The 26,353-nt window shown below is 48.8% G+C and overlaps 1 long non-coding RNA gene across 4 annotated transcripts; it reads left to right on the forward strand.

Moving 5' to 3' along the window:
- Positions 1-1,345: 1,345 nt before the first annotated feature.
- On the forward strand, positions 1,346-25,498 carry LOC149325658 (uncharacterized). Of its 4 annotated transcripts, none has more exons than XR_016286397.1 (3): positions 1,346-5,056; positions 6,984-7,031; positions 25,235-25,498. It is a non-coding gene; the product is annotated as an uncharacterized LOC149325658 (long non-coding RNA). The 4 variants fall into 4 exon arrangements; XR_016286396.1 differs by having other exon boundaries at positions 1,346-4,669; XR_016286398.1 differs by lacking the exon at positions 25,235-25,498 and adding an exon at positions 7,988-9,263.
- The last annotated feature ends 855 nt before the right edge of the window (positions 25,499-26,353 follow it).

A 26,353-nucleotide genomic window follows, 5' to 3' on the forward strand; every position in this document is an offset into this window, starting at 1 on the left:
GGCTAACTTCCGGACAACATGATTTGCGTGGTCTTCCCAAGACATGTGCGAAGAAAATACTACACCTAGGCATTTGAAGTGATCAACAATTTATGTTTCTCTCGAGTTAAAGGTAATACTATCGTATGGGGTGATCGGTTTGTTTCTTGGTCGAAATATTACAGCTTTAGTCTTTTTTTCATTCACGCGCATATAGTTTTATTGTGACCATCTTTCTAGTGTGATCATTGTCGTGTTGCGCGATTGTATCAAGTCATAAATGTTACTTGCGGAGAAAAAATTGCTAGTATCGTCGGCGTATATGATGAACTTGGCATTTGGGCTAATGTTCACAATATCATTAAGGTAAATGTGTAAAAGTAGGGGCCGCAGTATGCTTCCCTGTGGGACACCAGATTAAATTGGTTTTATTTCTGAATATTATCTGTATTGACAGTTTGTTTCCTTTTTGACAAGTAAGATTTTATTAGTTCTGCAGCCTGGCTCCCAATTCCGTAGTGCTATAGCTTCTCTAGGAGTAATTTATGATTCACCAAGTCAAAGGACTTTGAGAAGTCTATGAATATTGCTATTACGAGCTCTTTGTGTTCAAACTGTCAGAATATATTCTTTTTGCTCTTTTTGTTCAGTCGATTTGTTTTTCCGGAATCCGAATTTATATAGTGTGAACAAGTTGTATTTATCTAAAAATCTATTCAGTGTGGGGTGTATAATTTTCTCCAATGCTTTAGAGAATGCCGGCAGTACAGAGATGGGTCTATATTTACCGAAGTGATATCGGTCTCCCTTTTTAAATAAAACAGTAATTTTAGCAATCTGCATTTTTTCTGTTAATACTGATGTAGCTAAACAAAGATGAAAAATATGTGCCACTGCTGGAGCTATAACATCGGCTACATATTTTATAGGCTTTATCTGATTGTTGTTACGTCTCGCCTTCGTCGTGGGGGAAGACAACGACATGGCAGCAACGAAACGCCGACAAACCCCGAGGCGCGCGTTGGGTGAGCGCCTGGATTGCCACGGAAGCCGCGTCCATCTGCCCGGTTGAGCGAGCGTTTCCCCTACACCGAGTGTGAACGCGCGTTCGTAATGGGCGGGAACGCCGCTCATGGACATTCCGGCGTCTGCGCTACGGTGATGGCATCGTTCCCCCCTCTCCCAGCGCGTGACGGCGGTGTGATCTCTCGGGAGTGAGTGAGTGCGTGTGTGTCTGCGATTGGTGCCAGTGAGAACTTCCTTCCTCTGCAGGCCCGGCCCCCATCTAGGGACCCTAGGGAAGGGAACTCTTTAAATCCCCGGCAGCGGCACGGCCGGGGGGCTCTTTGTCATCGAATGGTTTCCTGATGAGCGGTCGTCATGCAGCGTTCATGCAGCTCACTTGTAAATATGTAAATTCCTGTATAAAGTCCTCTCTCACTGACTTTTCCCGCAGCCGCGTCTTCGACGTCCCTCATTCCCTCTCCGGAACACGGCCATGCTACCTCGTATTTAAGAAACTGGTTGGCAGCGGTGGGATGCGAAACATCGGACGCCAGCGGAGAGTTGCGGACAACGGGACGCTGAGCAGCAGAACGGCGAGTCGGAGGCAGTGCAACGAGCCCTGTGTGTTGACTGGTTGCCTGCAGCGGAACGACTGCACTGGATTCTTGGCTGCGAGGTTTGGTGAGTGCGGGACTTTCTTCTGCTGAGTTTTGCCAGGCTTTTGTTAGTGTCAGGAACAGAGCTGGTAATTGGGTTGTCGTTGCTGCTGGGTTAGTTGCAGCAAGACAATAGCGGGCAGTAGAGAAGCAGCACTCGGAGCAGCCATGGATTTGAAGACGCTGCGCAAACCAAAGTTACTGGAGCTTGCGAAAGAGTTGGGTCTGGAGGTATCAGACAAACTGAGAAAGCCAGAACTGCTGAAGGCTATTCTTGCGTTAGAGGCTGAAGATGACGAGCTAGCGGAATGCCTTGAGACCATTGAGGAGAGGGAATTGGCAAAGAAAAAGGAGGAGGAACTAGGGCGTAGAGAAAAACCGGAAAGCGAAAGAGAGCTGCGGGAACAGGAACGCGAAAGACAGCTGCGGGAGCAGGAATACGAGAGAGAGATGCGGGAACTCACGCGTGAACTTAACGCGATCAGAGGAATGAGAGCGCGATCTCGCTTGAGTTTTTTCAGAAAAGGCAAAAATTTCAGAACTTTTCTAGAAAATTTTGAGAGAATTTGCATGGAGGAGCAGCTAGACCAGAGTTATTGGCCAATTGTGTTGATGGGATTTCTCCCATGTGAACGCGGAAATGTCTGGGCGAGGTTGTCTGACGAGGATGCCCACAACTATGCAATAACTAAAAGTGCGCTCCTCCGATACTTTCGTATTCCCGCGGAGGCAGATTTGGAAGGCCAAATTGACGGTGGTAAGCTACACCGCGATAGTGTCAGGGACCGAGTTAGAAGCTCCGCTCAGTCGCCGGATGACACGAGTGCTGTTCAGAAGTGGCGGCAAAGGACAGGTTTGGTGCAGGAAAGAAAGGCCACTTCGGCAGCGAGGACCGAGAAGTTCGGCCGAAAAGCTAGCGTAGAGTGCAGATCCGCAAGCCGTGAGGGCTCGGGGGATAATGTAGGCACTAAGGCTAGCAACGAGGAAGAGTGCAGATCCGCCAGCCGTGAGGGCTCGGGCGATAATGTAGGCACTGCTAAAAAATAAGGAAAGGGGCAATGCATTGGTTTTGAGCCCAGAGAACCATGCACTTTCCGGGAAGGAGGCTGATTGCTGCGATCGAGAAGGTAATACCCAGGACAATAACGCTACGTTAGCCGAGCAGCGTCGCATAGGTAAAGTTCCGGGCAAGAGCGTTAGGGTAGTAGGATCGATTAGCAAGCTTCAGGAGAGCAAATTGTTATGTCCAGCAGAAAGTAAAGGGCAGTCGGGACACTTAATTGCTGCGACACGCAGTGACTCATCGAAAGAGCGAGCCGATAGTTCGAATTCTAGTAGAAAAGGCGGCTCGCTGCTGAGTCAACAAGCTGATGAGAAGGCTGAGTGCTCCGCGAGAAAGGGAGACGTGCAGGACGGAACAGCTAGGAAAGTTTCCGGAAGGCGACCGCGCGCAAGGAGAGCCATGCGAAAGGGCAGTCTGGACAGAAAGGACAAAGGACGGGCCCAAAACATTGTAGGGGTTAAGGCCGGTCAACAACGTAATCGTCGGATACTGCAACCGCGGCACTCCAGATGCGACAGGCACCGCACTAGGGCCAGACTGGCTAGGCGTGTACAGACAGTGCGAAAGCCACCTGACCCATTGTGGCGACGCTGCGGTAGCAGAACGCGTGAAACTTGGAGCCGCCCACAGAGAAGAACGCCCTGCTACCTCACGAGGGAGCGCAGCAGAGCGCGCTCCAGTCAAAAAAAGGAGCGAAGTGTACTCATGAATCGAGAGAGTACACGCAGGCGTTTCTTCCATGCGCGACCGTCAACCCCTCGCATTCAAATGTTCAGACGCGGCTCAGGTGTTGGAGACGCGCGACCGGGGTGCGGAACAAATCAATGTCACGTGGCGTCTGAGGCTCGCAGGTGTCGAAGCGCAGTTAAGCCCTTCGAATTTTGTGAATTGTCGGCTGCTAAAGCCACTGTTGGTTTGCGACTGCGCAGGGCGCGGTTGAAGAATAGGCGACCCCTTTGAGCCGCGGCGCGGCTCGTTAGCAGCGCATTCCGAGGATGTCTCTGCTGTTTGCTTTTTCTTTTTTTAACCATTCCTGCAGACAAAAAGTTTTGCAGAAAAAAGTTTTTGAGCAGGAATAGGTTTCCGACGCATTGTTTGCATTGAAAGCGTTTCTTTTGATAAAGATTGTTTCGAAAAATGCACTAGTGGTGCCCATGTGTAGCAGCGTCCGTTAAAACGCGAAGTGCTAGCCAGACGGGCCATTTAGGCCACTAGCATAAGCGCCTGGAGTCGCTTGATTTTTTTTTTTTGGAATTTGGGAAATTAAGGTGACTTTGGCTCCGATGTTGAGCGAATCTTTGCGGGGATATGCAAGGTGACGGCAGTACGCTGATATGCAGAATGAAATGTGCTCATTACGAATCGGAATGCATCACAAAAATGGGAGTCTCAAAGGTAATGCCGATAGCTTAAATTGAGGTCCCTAGCGCAAGAGTCACCATCATAGTTGCAGTTTGCTGGTGTTGTTTTTCTTCCTGATGTAGGATTTTGAACCTATTGGTTTTGTTTATTGTTTTAAATTGAGATGCGCTTTGTGGTGTAATGTGCCGATCTGTGGGAGTTTTCTGAGTGCTGCTGGACCACTCCCAGGGACTATTTGGCTTTGTAAGAGGGAAAGAGCCTTGCATTGCTTAGTGGGGATTGTGTCGTGCTTGCGGACTGAGCGGTTGGGTTTTCGGCGTGGTTCTAACGCTAGCGGAGCACGAGTCACTTTGCAGTGCCCTTTGGGAACCTGCACATGCAAAGGAAGCCTTCGGGGTGCGCTGAGCTCCAGAACCACCGAGAGACAACCGACTCCGGTTGAGACCAGCCTCAAGCGACATCCCTCCGGACAGCGGATGCTGTCCCCTGTCCATCGGGATCTCGTTCCCCCGGCGGGGCAGTCTGTTACGTCTCGCCTTCGTCGTGGGGGAAGACAACGACATGGCAGCTGCGAAACGCCGAGAAACCCCGAGACGCGCGTTGGGTGAGCGCCTGGATTGCCACGGAAACCGCGTCCGTCTGCCCGGTTGAGCGAGCGTTTCCCCTACACCGAGTGTGAACGCGCGTTCGTAATGCGCGGGAACGCCGCTCATGGACATTCCGGCGTCTGCGCTACGGTGATGGCATCGTTCCCCCCTCTCCCAGCGCGTGACGGCGGTGTGATCTCTCGGGAGTGAGTGAGTGCGTGTGTGTCTGCGATTGGTGCCAGTGAGAACTTCCTTCCTCTGCAGGCCCGGCCCCCATCTAGGGACCCTAGGGAAGGGAACTCTTTAAAACCCCGGCAGCGGCACGGCCGGGGGGCTCTTTGTCATCGAATGGTTTCCTGATGAGCGGTCGTCATGCAGCGTTCATGCAGCTCACTTGTAAATATGTAAATTCCTGTATAAAGTCCTCTCTCATTGTCTTTTCCCGCAGCCGCGTCTTCGACGTCCCTCATTCCCTCTCCGGAACACGACCATGACCCGCCGCGGTGGCTCAGCGGTTACGGCGCTCGGCTGCTGACCCGAAAGACGCGGGTTCGATCCCGGCCGCGGCGGCTGAATTTCTTGAAGGCGAAATTCTAGAGGCCCGTGTGCTGTGCGATGTCAGTGCACGTTAAAGAACCCCAGGTGGTCGAAATTTCCGGAGCCCTTCACTACGGCGTCTCTCATAGCCTCAGTTGCTTTGGGACGTTAAACCCCAATAAACCAAACCAAACACGACCATGCTACCTCGTATTTAACAATGTCGACAGTACCTTGACAACTGCTATTTGTTAGTCTAAGTATAACCGATGTTACTTCATCCGTCGTGACAGGTTCAAAGAATGTATTATCGTTATGAAAGTCTAAGTAATCGCATGCATTCCGTGCAGACCCATCCGTTCTCTTCTTCGTGAAAAAGTCGTTGAAAGCATTTGCGAGGTCTGTCCCTGAAAGTTCTTTATCAACAATCTTAAGATTCCGCATACGGCCGTGTGACTGGTTACGTCACACAGCCATGTATTATGGTTATGGTTATTAAGGTTATTATGGCCATGTATTATGGCTACGCATTGTATTATGAGGACATGACACGACTGTTCAGAAGGGCGGATCCAAACATGGCCGAGGACAAGAAAGTGCAAGGGTGGAAGAGCGGGCTAGTTGGTAGTTCATCTTGAGGAAAAACACAGCGCACTCCTAAGACACGGACAAAGAAAGGCGAGACGATACAGCGCTGACTTCAACTGATTATTTTATTGTGGAGCAACATATATATACGTTCGAAAAGTGGGCGGGAAGACATGAGTAACATCTGCTGTGTTTGCACGCGACCGAAAGATAACAAACTGCAATTGAAAATAACATGAGGGCAAGGGTGACCCTTGGAGGCAACAAAAAATGAAAACTAGAGAAGATAACGAGACAAGTGGAGGGGCGATTAAACGGATCACGCTTAAAAGGATGACGCTTAAAAGGATGACGCAAGCAGGCAGTACAAGAGACAAAAAACACTATGAGATGACAAGTGAACAAAATGCACTGAAAGGCCAAAAAGACCATTAAAAAATTTTAAAACCGATAAAAGGACCAAAAGGGACGTTAAAAGCAGAAGACAGAAAACAACCTTGTCCAAAAGGTAAAAAAGCTAAAAGACGAATTTCGGAATCCTACACATTAAAATTGCTCTATGCCTGGCTCAAATAATCTAACTCACGTTTCGTTAGCGCTATCGAGGGTGTGCTAACATAATCTTCCCCTAGCTTTAGAATGTGGGCGGCTTCTATAATTTCGCGTCTGGATTGATGCGCGTTTCTCGCGATGACCGAGCAGTCATGAAGGAAAGGCTCGCAGGAACCGGAGGGACACTTTAAACAGTGAACACCCAGGTTTTTCTTGACGGTGTTAGAAACATTATTTGAGTGCTCCATAAGACGCTCATTGAGGCAACGTCCGGTTTGCCCCACGTAGGCCTTGCCGCAGCTCAAGGCTATCTTGTAAACTACACCAACCTCGCAAGGAACGAAGGGTGCACGGTGCCTAACAAGGCAGGCTGGCTCTCTCACAGCCGGGGCATTCACTCTGCGACAAAGCTTGGATAGCTTGTCGGGCGCCGAGAACACTACTCACAAGGTCGCTGTGGTGCCGTACCTGCATGGCCTTTCTCACAGGCTACAAAGAATTGGACAACAGGCAGGTGTCCGAGTAGTGTTCTCGGCGCCCGACAAGCTATCCAAGCTTTGTCGCAGAGTAAATGCCCCGGCTGTGAGAGAGCCAGCCAGAGGAAATAGGAGAGGAGCAGTGGCTAAAATACGTTGTTTCCTCCTCTACTTTCAGGGGCGTCCCTGGAACTTCTAGCCTTGGCGACGGCAGTCCGGCGCAGGCGTAAGCAATGATACGGCGACGAATGTGCATGCCGGAACCAGTTTGTGCACAACAGCGCCTGAGATGTGGCTTTCTCGATGCCATTGCAGAGCCCATGAATAACGGCATTCAAATGCATAAAAAAATTGGCAGAGGATAAGCTTGGTTAAGCCCGGAAATTGCGAAAGCAACTTCATCCGTTTCTTCAGCCCGCTGTCGTTTCCTAGCTTGAGCGAATCGTTGCAGCCTTGCCTTGTGCATGTCGGACGACATGGCCTGGCTGAAAAGCACAGCGTGGTTACGCCGGGACGACTGCGACGTTGTTGTTGTGTTGGTGCGACTGAGAGAAGGATGAAAAGGAAATTGCACGGGCCTGCCTACTGGCTCAAGCCGAGCCACCACCGCTGCCTTGTGCATACAGAGGAGAGTTAAAAGATCAAGGGAAAGAAAAGACGCGCGTCGCAGCAACAACCGCGTCCGCCGCAGCGGACGCTGGCTTAAAAATTCGCAGAGGCTCAGCATGGTTAAGCCCGGAAATTGCGAAAGCAACTTCATCCGTTTCTTCAGCCCGCTTTCGTTTCCTAGCTTGAGCGAATCGTTGCAGCCTTGCCTTGTGCATGTCGGACAACATGGCCTGGCTGAAACGCACAGCGTGGTTACGCCGGGACGACTGCGACGTTGTTGTTCTGTTGTTGCGACTGAGAGAAGGATGAAAAGGAAATTGCACGGGCCTGCCTACTGGCTCAAGCCGAGCCACCACCGCTGCCTCGTGCAGACAGAGGAGAGTTAAAAGATCAAGGGAAAGAAAAGACGCGCGTCGCAGCAACAACCGCGTCCGCTGCAGCGGACGCTGGCTTAAAAATTGGCAGAGGCTCAGCATGGTTAAGCCCGGAAATTGCGAAAGCAACTTCTTTCTATTTCTTTCATTTTTTTATTCTTTATTTTTATTTTATTTTATTTATTTTTATTCGCGGCAGCTGCGCGCAGCTGCTACGTGGCGCGGCGTGGAACCGCTGGGACAGCAGCGACGAGCTGAGTTGGGCGCGCAGTTGCTGCTCGGCGCACCGTGGTTACGCTGGGATGAGCGCGACAGACGAGTTGGGGCTCTGTCTCTCTCCGTCTGGCGTGACGTCACAGCGGAGATCATGCTAAAGGTAAACGTGCTTACACCGCCGGGACGACGCTGAAGAGCTCAAACTGCGAGCAGTATTGCTTTCGCAATAAAATTGCGCGACATTTATGCTATCGCTGTGCATATAATTAAACTTGGCGATTGCTGGGTATACAGCTCACAGCGCCTCTGGTGTCTGCAGTGCCTGTGACGGCGCTACTCTGTCGCATACTACCGCCAGGTTTGTTCACTGTACAGCAGTGGCAGTCATTCGCGCCCTCCATTTAATGATATCTTACGACGTAAAGACCCTCTTTCACTGGCAGAAAGCTCTGGCCCATGCATTGTTTACTCAGGCTCCGCCCTCCATGGCAGTCCTCGCAATGCAAGCCTGGCGCAAAGGGCATCACCGCCCACGCTTTACGTTACACCTCCCCCTTACCATCTCGCTTAATTCCATCCACATTTGGGCGATCCTCCAATGGGTGGATATTAGCAGCAGTGACTATGAAACAGGTTGTTGTCATGTGCCTCCCTGCTTGATATTTCGGCTCCTTGGTATTTCTAGATCCAGCATTCATCCTCTCGTGTGCGTTTTCTTTTCGTGCTGCGACCGTCTTTCAAGATGGATCGAAACCAATTGGCTCAAACATCGGTGTTGTTGATATTTCTCTAGCCTTCTTTCTATCTCAACAGTGTGATCAAGCCAGCGGTCTTCTAATCGCTTTCAAGGCGAAAGCCTGTAATGGCTCACACTGTCGTGACCAAGACGTGTTAGCAAATTTGTCCGCGTTTCAGATTGGTCTAAATGGTCGGGACGTCACTGCGAGCGAATTTTGACGGTTGTCCATCGAAATATGTGAGACAGTTACTGCGCAATTTCCTTTCCTCAAATACAATTTTCGACTAATGTCCACCGAGATATGTGAGACAGTTACTGCGTATTCATCAAATACAATTTTCATTTTCTTCATTACGGTCCCTCTTTCTCTTTCTTCTTTCAGCCGCCGCAGTGGCTCAGTGGCTATGGTGCTCGGCTGCTGACCCAAAAGACGCGGGTGCGATCCCGGCCGCGGCGGCTAGAATTTCTTTGGAGGAGAAATTCTAGAGGCCCGTGTACTGTGCGTTGTCAGTGCACGTTAAAGAACCCCAGGTGGTCGAAATTTCCGGAGCCCTCCACTACGGCGTCTCTCATAGCCTTAGTCGCTTTGGGACGTTAAACCCCATAAACCAACCAAACCAACCATCTTTCTTCTTTCACTCCACTTCCTCCCTTCCTGTACGGTGGGGTTCAGGTGTCCACCGATATGACAGAGAATTACAGCGCCACTTCCTTTCCACAAAAAGCGTTGCGTTCAAAGGGCAACGCATCGCGCCGAACGGGTGGTGGCGTTCCGTGGACTCCCTGGCAGCGCTGCAACACGCCGTCGCGTTCCACTACTAAAGGCAAAGATTAAGCGTCATTAATTGCCAATTAATGGACCAACAGAATGTGAAGTGAACAATCGCGTAGTAGAATGCAGAAATCAGGCTTTCGCCTTTCACCATTTTAGCCGCTAAAGTTCCTCGTAATTTTTTGCTAGCGTCTACCGCAAAGTCATGCGCATTACCTTTGATATATCTAAACCCCAGGGCTTCAAGAAGAATGACTCGGCCTTTATCGACATCTAGTTAGATACAGCCACATTCTCGTCAAATACTTTCAATGCGCCCTGCGGATTTACTGCACACTGCAAATGCGCAATCTTCCTGGTGAAGTACCTTTTCATAGCTTCGCGTTCTTGACACCCTGATATGGGCTCAAAGAGTACTGCACAGAAAAGTAACACAGAAAACTTCGTTCCCGATTTCCGTATGTCATTCTCTGTAAAGGCTTGGAATCAGTTTTTTACGCTTTTCAAGTACGCTCACTTGAAAAAGACCTTGAGGCATGCCAAACAAACCTAGTTAAGTCAGAGCAGTACACTAGAAACAGGAATGTCGAAATCAAGGCGGTCATTCAGGAGCAGAATGAAAAGCTTCCTGACATTCTTGATAAGATTGCCAATGCCATCGGGGAACGGATATCAGACAACGACACAGACGTTTGCCATCGAGTGGCCTACAAAGACAAAAATCAAGAGAACATAGTCATACAATTCCAGAAACGTGAGAAACGCGATACATTTCTTGAAAAGGCTCTCAGGAAAAAAAGTAACGAACAAAGAGATTGGGCTGCTCACTGATTCCTCTGTCGAGTCATGCGAAGAACAGCCAATCTATATCAATGAACACCTCTGCCCTCTGGTAAAAAAAACTTTTAGGGCAGGCCATTGCTCGAAAGCGCCAGCACAACTAGAAGTTCGTGTGGACGAGAAACGGCACCGTTCTTGCGCGCCGCACTGAAACGTCGACTGTGGTACACATATTGCGTGAAAGTGATCTGGATAAGATTAGCTCTGAAGACTAAATACGGCAGGGCTATCTATGCTTAGGTACTGAAAACTGCATCTGGTGACAATGGCAATCGATCTTGTTCTTCCAGAATTTCTAGCTGGCATTGTGGCAGCGAACATAGCAAACAGATCGATAAAGCTTTTTCACCTTAATGCAACATCAGTGACCCCGAAACACGATGACATACATTCCCTGCTTGAAAAATGCCGAGTCAAATTCGACATAATAATGTTCACGGAAACATGGTACACCACCGACTCAGAGTGCTTTGTACTACCAGATTGCAATCATAACAGCACGAACCATAAAGATAGCAGAAGAGGGGGCGTATCCATCCTCATTTCTTTACCAGGGTATGAGATTGTAAATGAATACAGTGTGATTTGCGAAAATTATGAAGCTCTATGTACAAGAAACAATAGAAACATTTTTACAATTCTATACAGACCACCCAACGGAAGCCTTTCTGCATTTATCAGTTTTTTGACTGCTTACCAAAGAAACAGCAGGTATTCTACGATTGGTGGTGATATGAATTAAGATATTCTTAGTGAAAGCAGTTCCTCTAGTGTCTTTTAAGTCGTTATGCAAAGCAATGGTTTCCGGAATGTGTCCGACGCGAATTACGGGTTCCACATCAACTCTACTCGACTTATTTATTACAAACCACACTGCTGAAGACAACGTGTCAGGAATGCTGCTGAGAGACCATTTGCCAATTTTCTTCATTATAAAGAGTGCTAATGCTGCCAAACACAACAGATCAGATGTAATAAGATAATAACCTCACACAATGGGGAACACCATTATGCAGACTAACTTGCTAAATGATGCAAACGCTGCTTATGAAGAATTTATTAAAATTAAAAGAAAAACACTACTACACCTTCTTCCAAATCAAGTCATGTCAGCAGCATAAAAAATTGAGGGGGCACTTTGACTGTCTAAAGTGCGTAGAGGCGAAAGCGTTTTCCGCACCACTTTGACTGCTTCTGTGGCACTGGTGGCGTCATATGTAATTGAGTGCTAATTACTAAGTGACGACAAATCACTAATTAATGGTTAATTACTGATTAATGCCTGAATACTAATTAACTGCTAATTAATGACGCTTAAGCTTCGCCTTTAGGAGTGGAACGCGACAGCGTGTTGTAGCGCTGCCAGGGAGTCCACGAACGCCACCACCCGTTCGGCGCGATGCCTTGCCCTTTGAACGCTTTTCGAGGAAAGGAAAGGGCGCAGTAATTCTCTGTCATCTCGGTGGACACCTGAACCGCACCGTAGAGGAAGGGAGGAAGTGGGAGTGGAAGAAGAAAGACAAAGATGGCCCGTAATGACGAAAATGAAAATTGTATTTGAGGAAAGGAAATTACGCAGTAACTGTCTCACACATCTCGGTGGACACCCGTCAAAATTCAGGGGGGCACTTTTTTGACCTAAAGTGTGGTCACTGATGTGTGGTTAAGATGTTAAGCTTCGCCTCTAAGAGTGGAACGCGACAGCGTCTTGCAACGCTTCCAGGAGTCCATAGAACGCCATTGCCCATTCGGGTCTATGCGTCGCTCGTCGGTAAATTGGTTTTTGAGGAAAGGAAATGTATGTGTCTCTCACATCTCGGTGGACACCTAAACCTCGCAGGAAGAGAAGGGAGGAGGATGGGAGTGAGCGAAGACACCGTGTTCACTAGACGCACTTTTGTTCTTCCCAAACCATCGAGCTGGCATGGCGGAGTGGATAGCATGCTCGTCTCACACTCCGAAGACCGGGGTTCGATTCCCGAGCTCGACCAATTTCTTACTCGGTTTTATTTATTTATATAACCTGACTTGAAAAGTTAATTAGGCTATTTGAGCAATTAAGCAATTAACTGAGCTCAGTCGCATTTACTTGGAGCATCACTATACGATCCCTCAATTGTTTGTCTGGTTACTAGCCGAAGTACAATTGGCCCTGTTTGAAATTCGCGCACTGTGACGTCACGACCGTTTCGACCAACTGAAAAGCGTGACATTTCTGTCGACAACTGCTGCTTACAACGATGAGATATTAAAGGCTCTCGCCTTAAAAGTTACGTAAACCTTCGGTCACTCGGCATCACGTTAAACTTATCAGACAGAAAAATAATATTTATGACTCGTTCATTCAGTCTCGCGATGCAAATAAATGGGAGGAATTCAAATCCTTGAGGAATGCATTAAATAAGAGTTTAAGGAAAGCGAAGGACGACTATTATCTGCCCATTTTTCACAGCGATTGCCTCAGAAGGAGTGATGTAGTGTGGAGAAAGCTTAATGACATAAATGAAAACAAACTGAATGCAAAGATTGACAGCCTCGTTGTTGATGATACAAAAATAAACGGAATAGATCTGCCTAATAATTTCAACGATTTCTTTATAGAGTTCGGTAGTAGCACATACTGCTCTGATGCAGCCAGGAATAATCCGGATGTGAAAAATACATTTTTCAATGTATTGAGAACTGTAGAGCTCATGATGTAGTACACTACTCACGGATTGAAATAGGACACTCGGAGCGCGTGGCCGTCGCTGCATGCTGCGCCGCCCGTGGATGCTCATGGAACCAAGGTGCTGCATTGTGGTATAGCGCGAGGGGGAGAACATCTAAAAAGCAGAGCTACTCCTTCCGGTCGCCAACAAGCCGGCCTGTGGTTTACCACACTGCCTGCGTGGCGCTGCAAGGCTTGCGCGCCTTCGTGTGCCGAGCGAAATGGTTCGGCGGTGCGCACTGCCCGTTTTGCGGCGTCGTCTGCTTGCGCATCTGCGCGAGCAGACGACGCTCTCGTTACACGCCAGTGAAGTTCGCGGTGCTGTGTCTTGTTCGACGCATCCGGTCGCGTTATTGGAATGCCCATTACGTTCTCTCTTGGGCCCTCCGCACAACCGCACAGAAAGGGAGAAGGGAGGCGCCGAATGGCGGGGGATTACAGGAGACGTCAAACTCCCCTCATGGACGGAGTCGTTAGGTGGCATCCTGTGTGCACGTGTGTACGGCGAGGCTGACCCGCGTCACAGTGCGTGGCTTTGTGTGCCATGTCTGCAGCGGCATGCTTTGACATATTGTCACTCTAGCTGCAGGCATGAGGAGCGACGATGAGAAACAGATGAGTTGAAATGGCTTTCCTGGAACTTGGATCAACCGGACGTTGAAGTAATCTGCATCATGGGAAAGTGAGAGTGCTCACGAAGCTCGCAGCAGGAAAGCAAAATCGTGATGGTCGAAAGTGTACATACGATATGTGTACGGTATCGCGATCTTTTCCCAATCACTGATTGGTTGTGTTTTCCTTTCCCCAATAAGTTATTGGGTGGATGTTTGTACAGTACCTGATTGGTTATTCCCCCCACCGAGGGCGGGGACATAGGATTTAAAACACGCCGTTTCGGCAGGACCGAGGGCTGGTTTTGTCGCGTAGAAGTACGAGCCAGTCAAGTGTAAATATGTTTTCTCCTTGCTTGTATCTTTCTTTGTGCTTTTAATTGTTATAAAAAGTTAACCTCTCCAGAAGTGTCCTCTTGCAATGTGATTGAGCAATTCGAATCTGCAAGACGTCAAGAATCCTACAACAATCATCTTCAACAGCAATTCCCCTCTACGAGATCTTAAGAGAGGATTTCAACTGGCGCAGCCGTAGAGGGGACATTTTAACTGGCGCATTCGACAGGATTTGCTACGTCTTTCTGCTCGAGGTATCTGACGGAGGGGCGGAAGATCAAGTCGATGGACAAGCTGCAGAGCGGTGCGTCCTAAAGGAGGAACGTCAGCGTCATAGAGCGACGCTGAAAGCTTCAGAGACTGCTAGTCATTGTCAACGGGACGTAGGAGGCTCAAGTCAGCGAGGAGCTGAAGGAGCCAGGCGACCGACGTGTCGTGGAGGTGCCAAGCCCGTGAGCTGCGGAAGGAACCAGGCGTCCGCGTTGAGGTTCACGAGAAGAACCAGGCGACCAGCGAGTCAAACGAGGCAGGACGTTCAAGTCAGCGAGCTGCTGTGAGAGCCGGGGCTCAACAAATCCGCATCGAGGAGCCCGCTTTCGTCACTCAGGGCGACGAGATCACCGCGGCAAAGGAGAGCAACTAGTGACAAGGTAGGAGACCTTTTTGCTTTCTCCGAATTCACCATGTCGGTGTAGTGTTTTCGTGCTATAAATGATAGCACGGAAAAGGGAGATGGCTGCCGTACGGTACGATCAGGAGGGCATGATGCGACGCTTGGAGATTGAGAAGTTGAAACTTCTAATTAAGCAAGAAAAAACAAAGCTTGCACAGATGCAATCGAAATTAAAGCAGGGACCGGAAATTGCTAGCGAGATCCAATTTGCTGCAATTCAATGCTTTGATTGCATGAAATTTGGACATTTAATGATTAACTGTCCGAACTCGAAGCAAGAACATATTGTTACGTGCTTAGCACGCACGGGGCATATGCCAGCAGTTCATTGAGTAAGAGCGAAAGAAATTACACGGTTACTGAGCAAGAATGTCTCGCCGTTGTTTTCGCTGTACAGAGCTTCCGCTCCTATACGTACGGGAATGCTTTCAGCGTCGTGACCGACCACCACTCGCTTTGCTGGCTAGTGAGTCTTCGTGACCCCTGTGGCCGGCTTGCTCGATGGGCTTTGCGCCCAGAAGAATTTAATTTCATTCTGGTGCATAAAAGCGGCCATAAAGACTCAGATGCCGATTGTCTTTCCCGTTTGCCGCTTCAAACGACTGATGACGACGCAGACAACTTTGATGAATACTTGGCGTCACTTTCACAAGCCTTCCCCAATCTTCAAGTTTTCCGAACTGAGCAACGCAAAGACCAAACATTAACCTCTTTGTTTGATCCGCTCAAGATTCTGTAAAGAATACTTTTTGCATTCGCGACGGTTCGCTTTATAAGAAGAATTTCGCTTCTGGAGGAGCACGCATGCTTCTTGTCGTACCTGAAAACCTACGCATCACAGTTCTTGAAATGATGCACGACGACGCCACGTCTGGGCACTTGGGAGTGACACGCACACTCCACCGCACACAACAACGATTTTACTGGCCTAACATGCGTTCAACCATCCAGCACTATGTAGCCAGCTGTGTGCAATTCAAGCGCTTTAAGCTGCCGACTTCAAGTCCACCGGGCAAACTGCGGCCAATCACACCTCCCACAACCCCGTTTGAGCAAGTTGGCATTGACCTCCTTGGACCTTTCCCACGGTCCTCTAAAGGAAATCGATGGATTCTTGTGTGCGTAGACCACTTAACCCGTTATTGTGAGACAGCCGCGATACCAGCTGCTAGTGCGTCTGAAGTATCTAACTTCATACTTCGATTCGTCATTCTTCGGCACGGCCCTCCAGCAGTTTTCATTAGCGACCGTGGGCGCCAATTTACAGCGGACGTTGTTGAAGAACTTCTCCGCCTCAGCAGCTGCAATTTTCGCCACTCCACGCCATATCATCCCCAAACGAACGGTGTGGTAGAACGCACTAATCGGACGCTCACCACCATGCTTGCTATGTACGTCGCTGCAGATCATAAGGACTGGGATGGCGTCCTCCCGTTCATTACTCATGCGTACAACACAGCGCAACATGAGACAACTGGCTACAGCCCCTTTTACCTGTTCTATGCTCGCTCGCCTCGCTGCGGCCTTGACACCATTCTACCATTTTTCATCCACGATGAACCTTCTCTTGCGACCACACTCTGCAGAGCTGAAGAAGCTCCCCAGCTTGCCCGCGTTCGAATTTTATCTTCGCAAGAGCGTTCCAAGAACCGCTACGACGTCCAACACCAAGAAGTTTCTTATGTTCCTGGTGACATTGTGTGGTTGTGGACCCCTCTACGCAAGTGTGGTCTGTGTCAGAAACTGCTATCCCACTACACTGGACCGTTTGTTGTGTTGGAGTGCATAAGTGACGTTAATTACGTTATATCACGACTAAATGCTATTGGTCGACGGTCACGCCAGTCTCAGGTGGTGCATGTAGCCCGCCTCAAGCGATTCCATCCCAGACGGTCTATTTAACTCGCCCGACGGGCTTCGTCTGCGAGGAGGGAAATGTCACGTGCTTGCACAGAACCTCGACGGAAGAAGCAGAAGATGAAGGACGGACCAGCAGAGAGAAAGGAAGAAAAAGAGCTGAAGGACACTGGGAGGCTTCCTGCTTCCATCCTGCTCCGACCGATCCCCTCTGTGAATAAACCCCCGTGCGTGCTAAGCACTTAACAATATGTTCCTTTGGCGAGGAGAGAAGAGCGGAAAAGAGTAGCCCATGTGGAGATGCTGGTGCCTGATAAGCGATGTTCTCAATCGGAGGTGCTTGTAGATAAGGCCAGTCAATCAGATAAGGCACACGAGAGGACCGCTCTCGAGCTAGAATTGAGCACTGTAAACGGATTAGATGGAAACGAATCTAAGGCCGTAGTAGAGTTTGAGGAAGAGGAGAATGCGGAGCCGACAGTAGCCGCAGCCTTCGTCATAGCTCAAGAATCGACCGTGTCGCAAGATGCATCCTCTTCTCCTGATTTCAAGGATGAGCCAAGCGAGCTTGAAGGCAGTCAGGAAGACGGGTTAACGCGACAGGACAATCCTCAGAGTAATGGGTCGCATAACCCAGAGGCAGTGAAATGTCCGCAGGTCGGTTTGGTGGAGTCAGTGCGTAGTCGACCCGGAGAAAAGTGCACCCTTAGTGTGCAGGGGAAACCTAAAGAGATGGTTATTGACCCCGAGGTGCACGCGAGAGGCTCGCAGCAAGTGGAAAAGAGCGGACCACTGCTAGCGAAAAAAGAAAGGAAAAGCTCTTATCTTGAGTTAGCAGTGCTTACTGGCACTGATGTAAAGAGCGGTGAGGTTGTTCCAGAGCCTAAAGAAAGGAACCGCACTGCGTATCAGAGCGTAGATTCTGATTGTGCGACGCGTGCGGGTGGGTCAGAGAACAAACCCCACAAAACTGCCAGGAAGTCGTCGTCTGAGGGCAAAAGTGGTGGCAAGTCAACAAAAACGCCACGACGCGGAAAAATTGCAGAGTCGTCTTGTCTTAAGACAAATGCAGTCAGCTCTCGAAAAAGGAGAGTAAAAGGAAAAAAGAATTCTGGTTGCACATGCACTCAACCGCGAGATTCTTCGAAAATGTGTGGGGCGATCTCCCGGAAAAGACGACGTCGAAAGCCCCCACGGCAAGTTTGTGGCGCCAGGCTACAGGCAAGAACACGGGAAACTTGTTTGCGTCTGCGGTGTTAGCAGACGGGTAAGAAGGGGGGCAGTGCAGCCAGCTCAAAATGTGAAGGGGGGACGGGCAATCGTCTTGCTCACAGTCCATTGTGTAGTACGATTCGGCACTGCCCGCGCTTCCGAGGCCTTCACAGCGTCTGGACGGAGCAGAGAAACGGAGACAGGGGTCGGTGAGTGACTAACGCAAGGGGCGACTGCATTCGTCACGCTTCCGCAGCTGAAAGGAAGGTCAGACGAACGCGACCCCGAAGGGCGCGGCTGAAATGTTAATCCCTGAACACAAAGCAGAGGGGCTTGTGCTTATCGTTTTCTTTTTCTTATCGCTTTCTTTTTTGTGAGCAATCGCTTTGTTGCTCTTCTAGAGACCGCAGCACAGAGTAACCGATAGTGGTTGTATGTGCTTGTTTGGAGGTGATACTCTGATTAGTAAACCCTGCGACAGCCATTTCGGGGTGCAGGAGGTTGGGAGCCAACTGGCCAATTTTGGGGCCCAGATCTGACATGGTGGATTCTGGAATGTGCAGATTGGTTTCCGGCCTTGTGTGTGCGGGTTGAAATATCCGCTTTGTGCGCGCATGTGTGCGTGCTGGTGGACTGACTGGACAGCCAGCGCACGTGTGCGTGTGTGTGGACTGACCGGACAGCCGACGTACGTGTGTGTGCGTGCGTATGTACTTTTGTTGTCGGACACCGTGGCTGAACTTTAATGTCCCACTGACAACAAGTGTCCGTGTTACATTCTTGGCTGGGAGGAGTGAAGTTCCGGGTGCTGTATTTTGTTCGACGCATCCGGTCGCGTTATTGGAATGCCCATTACGTTCTCTCTTGTGCCCTCCGCACAACCGCACAGGAAGGGGTCAGTCAACCCAGCTGGAGAAGGGAGGCGCCGAATGGCGGGGGACTACAGGAGACTCCCCTCATGGACGGAGTCGTTAGGTCGCATACTGTGTGCACGTGTGTACGGCGAGGCGGACCCGCGTCACAGTGCGTGGCTTTTTGTGCCATGTCTGCAGCGGCATGCTTTGACATATTGTCACGCTAGCTGCAGGCATGAGGCGCGACGATGAGAAAGAGATGAGTTCAGATGGCTTTCCTGGAACTTGGATCAACCGGACGTTGAAGTAATCTGCATTATGGGAAAGTGAGAGTGCTCACGAAGCTCGCAGCAGGAAAGCAAAATCGTGATGGTCGAAAGTGTACATACGATATGTGTACGGTGTCGCGATGAGCTACCTTCTTTTCCCAATCATTGATTGCTTGTGTTTTCCTTTCCCCAATAAGTTATTGGGTGGATGTTTGTACAGTACCTGATTGGTTATTCCTCCCACCGAGGGCGGGGACATAAGATTTAAAACCCGCCGTTTCGGCAGGACCGAGGGCTGGTTTCGTCGCGTAGAAGTACGAGCCAGTCAAGTGCAAATGTGTTTTCTCCTTGCTTGTATCTTCCTTTGTGCTTTTAATTGTTATAAAAAGTTAACCTCTTCAGAAGTGTCCTCTTGCAATGTGATTGAGGAATTCGAATCTGCAAGACGTCAAGAATCCTACAACAATCATCTTCAACAGCAATTCCCCTCTACGAGATCTTAAGAGAGGATTTCTACTGGCGCAGTCGTAGAGGGGACATTTTTAACTACGCCTTTTGGCGATTCGGCACGCATGCTGGGCAATTAAGACACAGGATTCAGCCACGAGATAGCGCCTTATGTGCGTTCGTAGATATTATAAACATCTGCTCAAAAGACTAGCATATTTCGTGCGAACACCTGTGGAGTAGCCGACGAGAAACTGCCTTCTCTTTTTCAGCAGAAACCGAGCCACAGGTAGCTATATATGGCGAACACAAGACGCACCTCCGTTTCAGACACGAGCAGCAATGCCAGGCATACCCATCTCGGAACGGACGCAGATTGTGACTCTGTCTGCAGCAGGTTTACCGCAGCAAAAAATCGCCGATCTGACTGGACGCCCCCGCTCGTCGGTGAGCAGGATTGTGCGGGCTTTCCGGTCGGATGCTCGCTTGGCAAATCTGCCCAGAGACACCGACCGAAGGTGACGACCGACTCTGACGACGAGTTGGAGCAGCGAGACGGAACCCGTAGGTGACGGCGAAAGAAATACGAAATGGCCTGGGGCTCGCAGCCAGCACGCAAGTAGTACGCGAGCGCCTTCACATGGGTGGTCTTCGTTGTTGTGTGACGGCGATTAAGCCCTTCATATCTTCAGAAAACAGGATCAAAAGGCTGCTCCTTGCACAGGAGCATCGGTCCTGGAGAGTGGCAGAATGTTATTTTTACGGACGAGAGCATGTTTACATCAAAATGGGACCAGCGGCAGCGAGCGCGGAGGACACGAAACACGAGGTAGGTGGACTCCTTCACAAATTCGGGGGTTACACAGCTTGCGCAGAAAAATCTGCCAACGTTTGCATTTCTTTACATTCCCGTAGCGCATGATAGATGGGGTAGATGGTATGTGGGGGCTAGGTATGCGTTTTCATCAAAAACAACGTTTCATATTCCGTGCAGTCCGCTACAGCGAGGAGAGAGCGCATGGCCCAAAACGTTTCACCAGCGCCTTGTTTCGTGCGTTGGACGCAAGCAGTGGTAGAAATGGTCACTAAAGGCAGTGCATTCTGCCAACATTCAAGAGCAGAACCCCCTATCGTCGCAGCGAAGTACAATGTTGTGCTCTTTCCGCTTTCTTCACCCAGGTTCGACGCGCCCAATCTGCATCGTGTTGCAAGCAGCGGTGGATGTAGCGTCAACGTGTGGGGGTGTATTTCCAAAGACGGCTTGGGTCCGCTTGTACGCCTGGACGGCCGCTTTAATGCTGCAGCATACTTAGACCTCCTCGATACCGTCCTCATGCCGTACGCGCTGGATGACCCATTGAAGGACGGCTTGTGTTACTTCCAGCACGACCGGAGCCCAGTTCACACCCCAGCACCCGTGACTCGCCTGCTGGAAGACAGGTGTGTGATGGGGTTGAACTGGCCTCCGCAAGGTGCGGGACATGAATGTTATTGAGAATGTATGGGCTGAAATAAAGAAGGCCCTGTCTCGTCGGCCTCTCCACAGGTGTTCTTTGGACAACCTGTGGGCGGCTGTTCAAGAAGAATGGGAGAAGCTAGCGCGTTCTTCCTTGGCCGATAGCCTCTACGAAAGCTTGCCACGCAGAATGGCCGCCATACTCGCTGCTAGGGGCGAAGCAACAAAATACTGAGACTTCTTTTAAATGTTGCACGAGTACAGGCCTGTGACTGCTTCTTTTCTTTTTTTCTCTTTACAAAACGGACGAAATAAAGTTTTCCTTTTGTGCATGTCTACGCAGGCACGTAAGGCGCTATCTCGTGGCTGAATCCTGTGTCTTAATTGCACAGCATGCGTGCCGCATCGCTGCTCGCATCGCTGTCGCATCGTGCCGCATCGCTGCGTGCTGCTCGCGCAGATGCGCAAGCAGACGACGCCGCAAAACGGGCAGTGCGCACCGCCGAACCATTTCGCTCGGCACACGAAGGCGCGCAAGCCTTGCAGCGCCACGCAGGCAGTGTGGTAAACCACAGGCCGGCTTGTTGGCGACCGGAAGGAGCAGTTCTGCTTTTTAGATGTTCTTCCCCTCGCGCTATACCACAATGCAGCACCTTTCATGAGCATCCACGGGCGGCGCTGTATGCAGCGACGGCCACGCGCTCCGAGTGTCCGATTTAGAAATCAATCATGATTTAGAAATCAAACCTGTCAACATGTGACAGGTGAAATATCGCCTGTTATAACACACATTTACAACGTTTCTATCTTAATTGGTGAATTTCCACTACAGATGCAAGTTGGTAGAGCAATAATAATGCACAAGGGAGGAGATAAAAATGAAATTTCTTACCACTGCCCGCTTTCTATACTACCAGTACTCTCGAAAGATTTAGAAAAGGTAGTTATTCACGCATTCTGGATTTTGCTGAAAAATACACTGAGCATCACTCCGAACTGAGCATCAGTACGGATTTAGGGAGTTTAGCACGACAGAAGACGCCCTCTTAGTTCATAAGGAAACAGTGTTGGAAAATTTTGAAAACAAATTGGCGACGCTAGGAATCTATATAGATTTCAGAAAAGCATTCGATGCTGTTAATCATCGTATACTTCTTGACAAATTGGAGCGCTATGGGTTCCGCGAAATGTCGCAGCATCTAATTCTATCCTACATTAAGGGAAGACACCAATATGTCGAGTTAAACCAACTAAAATAGAGTGTAAAACCAATAAAATCCGCAGTTCCACAAGGCAGCATTCTTGGTCCTATCCTGTTTCTTTTTTATATTAATGATTTTGTAAGAATTGCGGGCAACTGTAAATACATAATTTACGCAGATGACTGCACGGTTCTGGTTTCTGGCAAGGACCTAACTCAGATTAAAGAAAGAGCAGATATTTTCTGCTGTAGACACCAGGAATGGTGCCAAAACAAGACATTAATCTTGAATGAGAGTAAAGCATTGTGCATCTTATTCCGCGCACCAGCAACTTCATTTACACCTCCTGATAGCTTTCACTTACGTCCCTATTGCATAAAAACAGCGAAGCAAGCATAAAAACTCTAGGAGTAGTATTCTCTGAACATTTTTCGTGGAACGAGCATATTAAAAGAATCTCATCAAAACTGAACAAGGTTGTCGGTATCCTGATGCGAAGTCGCCGAATGCTTCCTGCTAATATCAAGAAAGTTATTTACAATGCGCTTTTTAACTCTGAAATTTACCACTGCTTCTTAGTATGGGCAAATACCTCTATAAAAAACATTAACAAGCTTCTACTACTACAAAAGAAAGCTGTCCGTGCTATATAGAATACGCCTAGGTTTGAACAGACACTACCTCTTTTCCGAAAGCACAGGGTCATTCATAACAGCGGAAAATATTTACGCATACAAACTGCTGTGTGCCTATAAAAAAGCAGCACAAGGTAGATCAAAAATTGCTTGAAACTTAGCAAACCTGAAAACAGTGGCAAAAACCTACTCTTTTAGGTACCAGCCACCATGGTTTGTTCCTTTTTCACGGACCGGCTTTGGGGTTGAAAGGATAAAGTGTTCATTACAGTCTCTTTTGGACGATATTGACTTCCAGCACGTAGGTATTATTGCAATGACCCATAGGCACATAGCGAACCTGTTTGTGTACCGGCTATATTGCCTTCAGTTTTTTTGCTTTTTTTTTTGCAGTGCAACCTGTCTTAAAACATAATCGTTCTTGCTCGCCCTGGGTTGATATATTTCTTTTTGCAACATTAGATAGGGCTTGTTGAATAGAAAATGCCTTCCAACGCATGTTTTTTTACTTTCGCCATGCCACTGCTGCTGATGTAAAGGTGGCTGAGGCGTCGTCAAGCTTCGGAGACAGCAGCTTTTACCCCAGCCACCTCTTTTCGCTCACTTGTATATCAAGTGATAAAAATAAAAAAAATCATGTTATTGCATATGAAAGCGTAATGCCTTTTTCTGCAAAAAAGTTTAATAGTCATGCGTAAAGAATGTTAATTACAATTTTTTAGACTAGGTTTTTGCTACCGTTTGCGAACTTAGATGGCAGCCATGGAACGTAGAATTTTTTTTTTCGCTAAAAACAAGCTGTGTCAATTAGGTAAGAGGCGCACCTGCGTCCTCTGTAATACCAGTGGGCAATCCCTGCAGAATAGCTGCGCTGCGATGGATGAAACGCGATGTTCTGCAATATTAATTGGACGCACAGGCGTCAAAAACTAATCAACATCACGTTCGTTTCGACATCGCTGTTAACATGGAGAGCTCGCCGCAGGTTATTCTCATGGTGCCATTTGCGGCTCAGGGATTCCGCTGGTTGAATAAGTAGTTTTCACTTGAGGTCCACCTTTGGGTGCAGCACAGTCTAGGCAGGAAACGGTCTTTTGTGGCCGCACTGCGGAGAGTGACTTCTTCAGCAATGGCGGCCTTGCTCCTCCTCCTCCCCTGTGCACCCGGACAACCCGACCTTTCAAGCACAGACTGCGCTGCATCGCCACCAGAAGCAACCAGTTGGCGATGGGGAAGCAGCTAATAAGAACGCTAAACTGGGCTGGTTGGTACACAGCCACGCTTTCAGCACGGTTTCTGAACCCACCGATGGCGGCCGCTGTGACTTCAGTGCAAACACCCCGACATTTATGTTTCGTTCGGCGTCAGTTGAAGCTACGGGGTAGTATGAAGGACGTATGGACCAGTATGCGTTTAGTAATTCAGACAAAAATGTGAATGGAAAACAGCACGTACAGCAAGCGAAAGTGCGATACACTTCTCCCGCGTGGACGGCCACGCTTTAAGAGCAGGTATGCGCGTAATTTATTTAGAAACAGCTCCCTGCGTCACGCCCGGCATTTGGTTGTCCAGTGCATAGCTTCAGCAGTGTAGCATTAGCAGTGCGAAAGAGTGAATTCTTCGATGAACACATGTCATGGAACTTGCAAGTGGAATCAGTTGCTACAAAGGTCTCTCGCGTGTCTGGTATTCTTTTAAAATTACGATCATATTTACCAAAATGCATTAAACTTCTAATATATAATTCATTATTTCTATCAAGTCTAAACTACTGTCACCTGGTATGGGGCACTACTACTGTTTCAAATAAAAATAAACTCTACATTCCTCAAAAGAAAGCCATTCGCGCCATCATGAACACTCCATTTGACAGTCACACACAACCACTTTTTACTGAATTAAACTTACTTCCTATCCCGGACATGTACGATGCTAACTTGTTCAGGCGCTATGAAGCTGGCATAAAAAAGAATAATACCGCATTAGTTAAGATTGCAAACCTAAAGCTAAAAACTAGTATTCGTACTACACGACAAGCTGAAACCTGGGAAATTCCATACTCACGAACAAATTATGGACTTCAAATGTTGCGTCATCTCCTTCCCTCATACTTAAACAAATGTAGGTAGAAGTTTCTTCTTTTTCGGTTTTCTTTTTGTTACGAATTTTATATTTGTTTAGTCATTGTTTAGTTTTTATTGCAGTCATTCTCTTGTTGACATTTCATGGAATATTTCTATGCTATTAAGAACTGCCTTCATAGTAGATTTGTTTCATACATGCCTGTATTTATATTTATTTATATTCCTAACCACTGTACCAAGTCGCTTACCTTCTGTGAACTTCCATTTGTGTTCGTTTTCTTTTCTTTTTTTCTTTTTTCTCTTTTTTTCTGAGAGCTGTGTACAATTAACTTAGAACAATTTTCTCTTGCTGTATGCCATGCTGCCATGTAGAAAAGGGCCGTGGGCCTAGTCAAGCCCATAAAGAGGCTTTTTGTCCACGACCCTCAGCATTTTTGCGGTGCTGAAATAAAGATTTGATTTGATTTGATTTGATTTGAATTGATCGTGGTGCCCATATTCACGCCTGGCCGCATTGCTGTTCTTGTTAACAGAACTGGTGTACTGCGAGGGTGTCCGGTGCATACGCCAGTGCGTTCGCGAGCACGGCGAGTGGGTGACCGGCTACTGCAAGGGCTCGCGCTGCCACTGCGCCGCCGATCGCGAGTGGATTCGCAAGCTGACCCGCAGGAGTGCCCCGCAACCGCCCGCACGGGTCCACCGAGGCGGCAGGCCGGTGGCCGCCGAGCCTGGCTCCTAAGCGAAGTCTTCCAAGAAGCTGTGCGTGCAATAAAATGGCCACTTGTTAACTGATCCAAGCTTTGTGCGGCGTGTGTTCCTCAACGAAATGTCAGCCGTTCGAAGGACCCACAATTGGAATGTCTTCTGGCCGATATCTGTGTTGCGTATTGGCTCCAGTGTTTTTGTTTGCTTTATGGTTTCCTGCTTATCAGCGCGGATTCACTGCTCTATTAACCTCCGTCCAAGTCCCGTCGTCAAAGCTGCTATCATGCGTTGTCACTAGTGTTTGCTCTACGACGGATCATAATTAGCCACATGTGTAGAACAAAGGTTACGCTGCGGGATCGTAGCAGTGTTTTCTGCTGTTCATACTTTGGAGTCATATCTCTGACGAGAAGGACATAGGAAGCAGTTTTCCTAGAGTGCGTCGCTTCTCCTTTTCATGACTGAACAAACCCTAACTGCGCACAAAACACTAAGCACACGGACTAAACACGGACTAAACACGGACTAAACACTGAGCAACAGGACAAGCGCAGACTCGCAAATACTTTTATGATAAAGAAAAAAATAGGAAATATGTGCACACAGAACCGAATAACCACACAAAGAAAGGCACCTGCGTGAACAGCAAGTAAGTCAAAAGACACTGACATTAATAATTTCTTGCTCTTAAGAAAAGAGAACACGGGCCTGGGAAGAATTGGCACCAGACGTGAGTCATCGCGAAGCAGAGATGCGGCGAAGGCTGCCGGCAGCGGCAGAAGCGGTGGAAGCAGCGGCGGCGGCGGCAAGTGGCCGAATCTGTCCTGAGGACGACGGAAGGAGTGCTGCTGCGCGAGGTCAAGCAGTTGCTGTTGATTGCAAGACGGCTGTGCCCTCGACAGAGGTCTCGTGCTTCGGTCATGCGGCCGGGGAGTACGAGGACGTTC

Source organism: Amblyomma mixtum, chromosome 10, assembly GCF_055824585.1.
Source record: "Amblyomma mixtum isolate Tamu chromosome 10, ASM5582458v1, whole genome shotgun sequence".
Classification (NCBI taxonomy): domain Eukaryota; kingdom Metazoa; phylum Arthropoda; class Arachnida; order Ixodida; family Ixodidae; genus Amblyomma; species Amblyomma mixtum.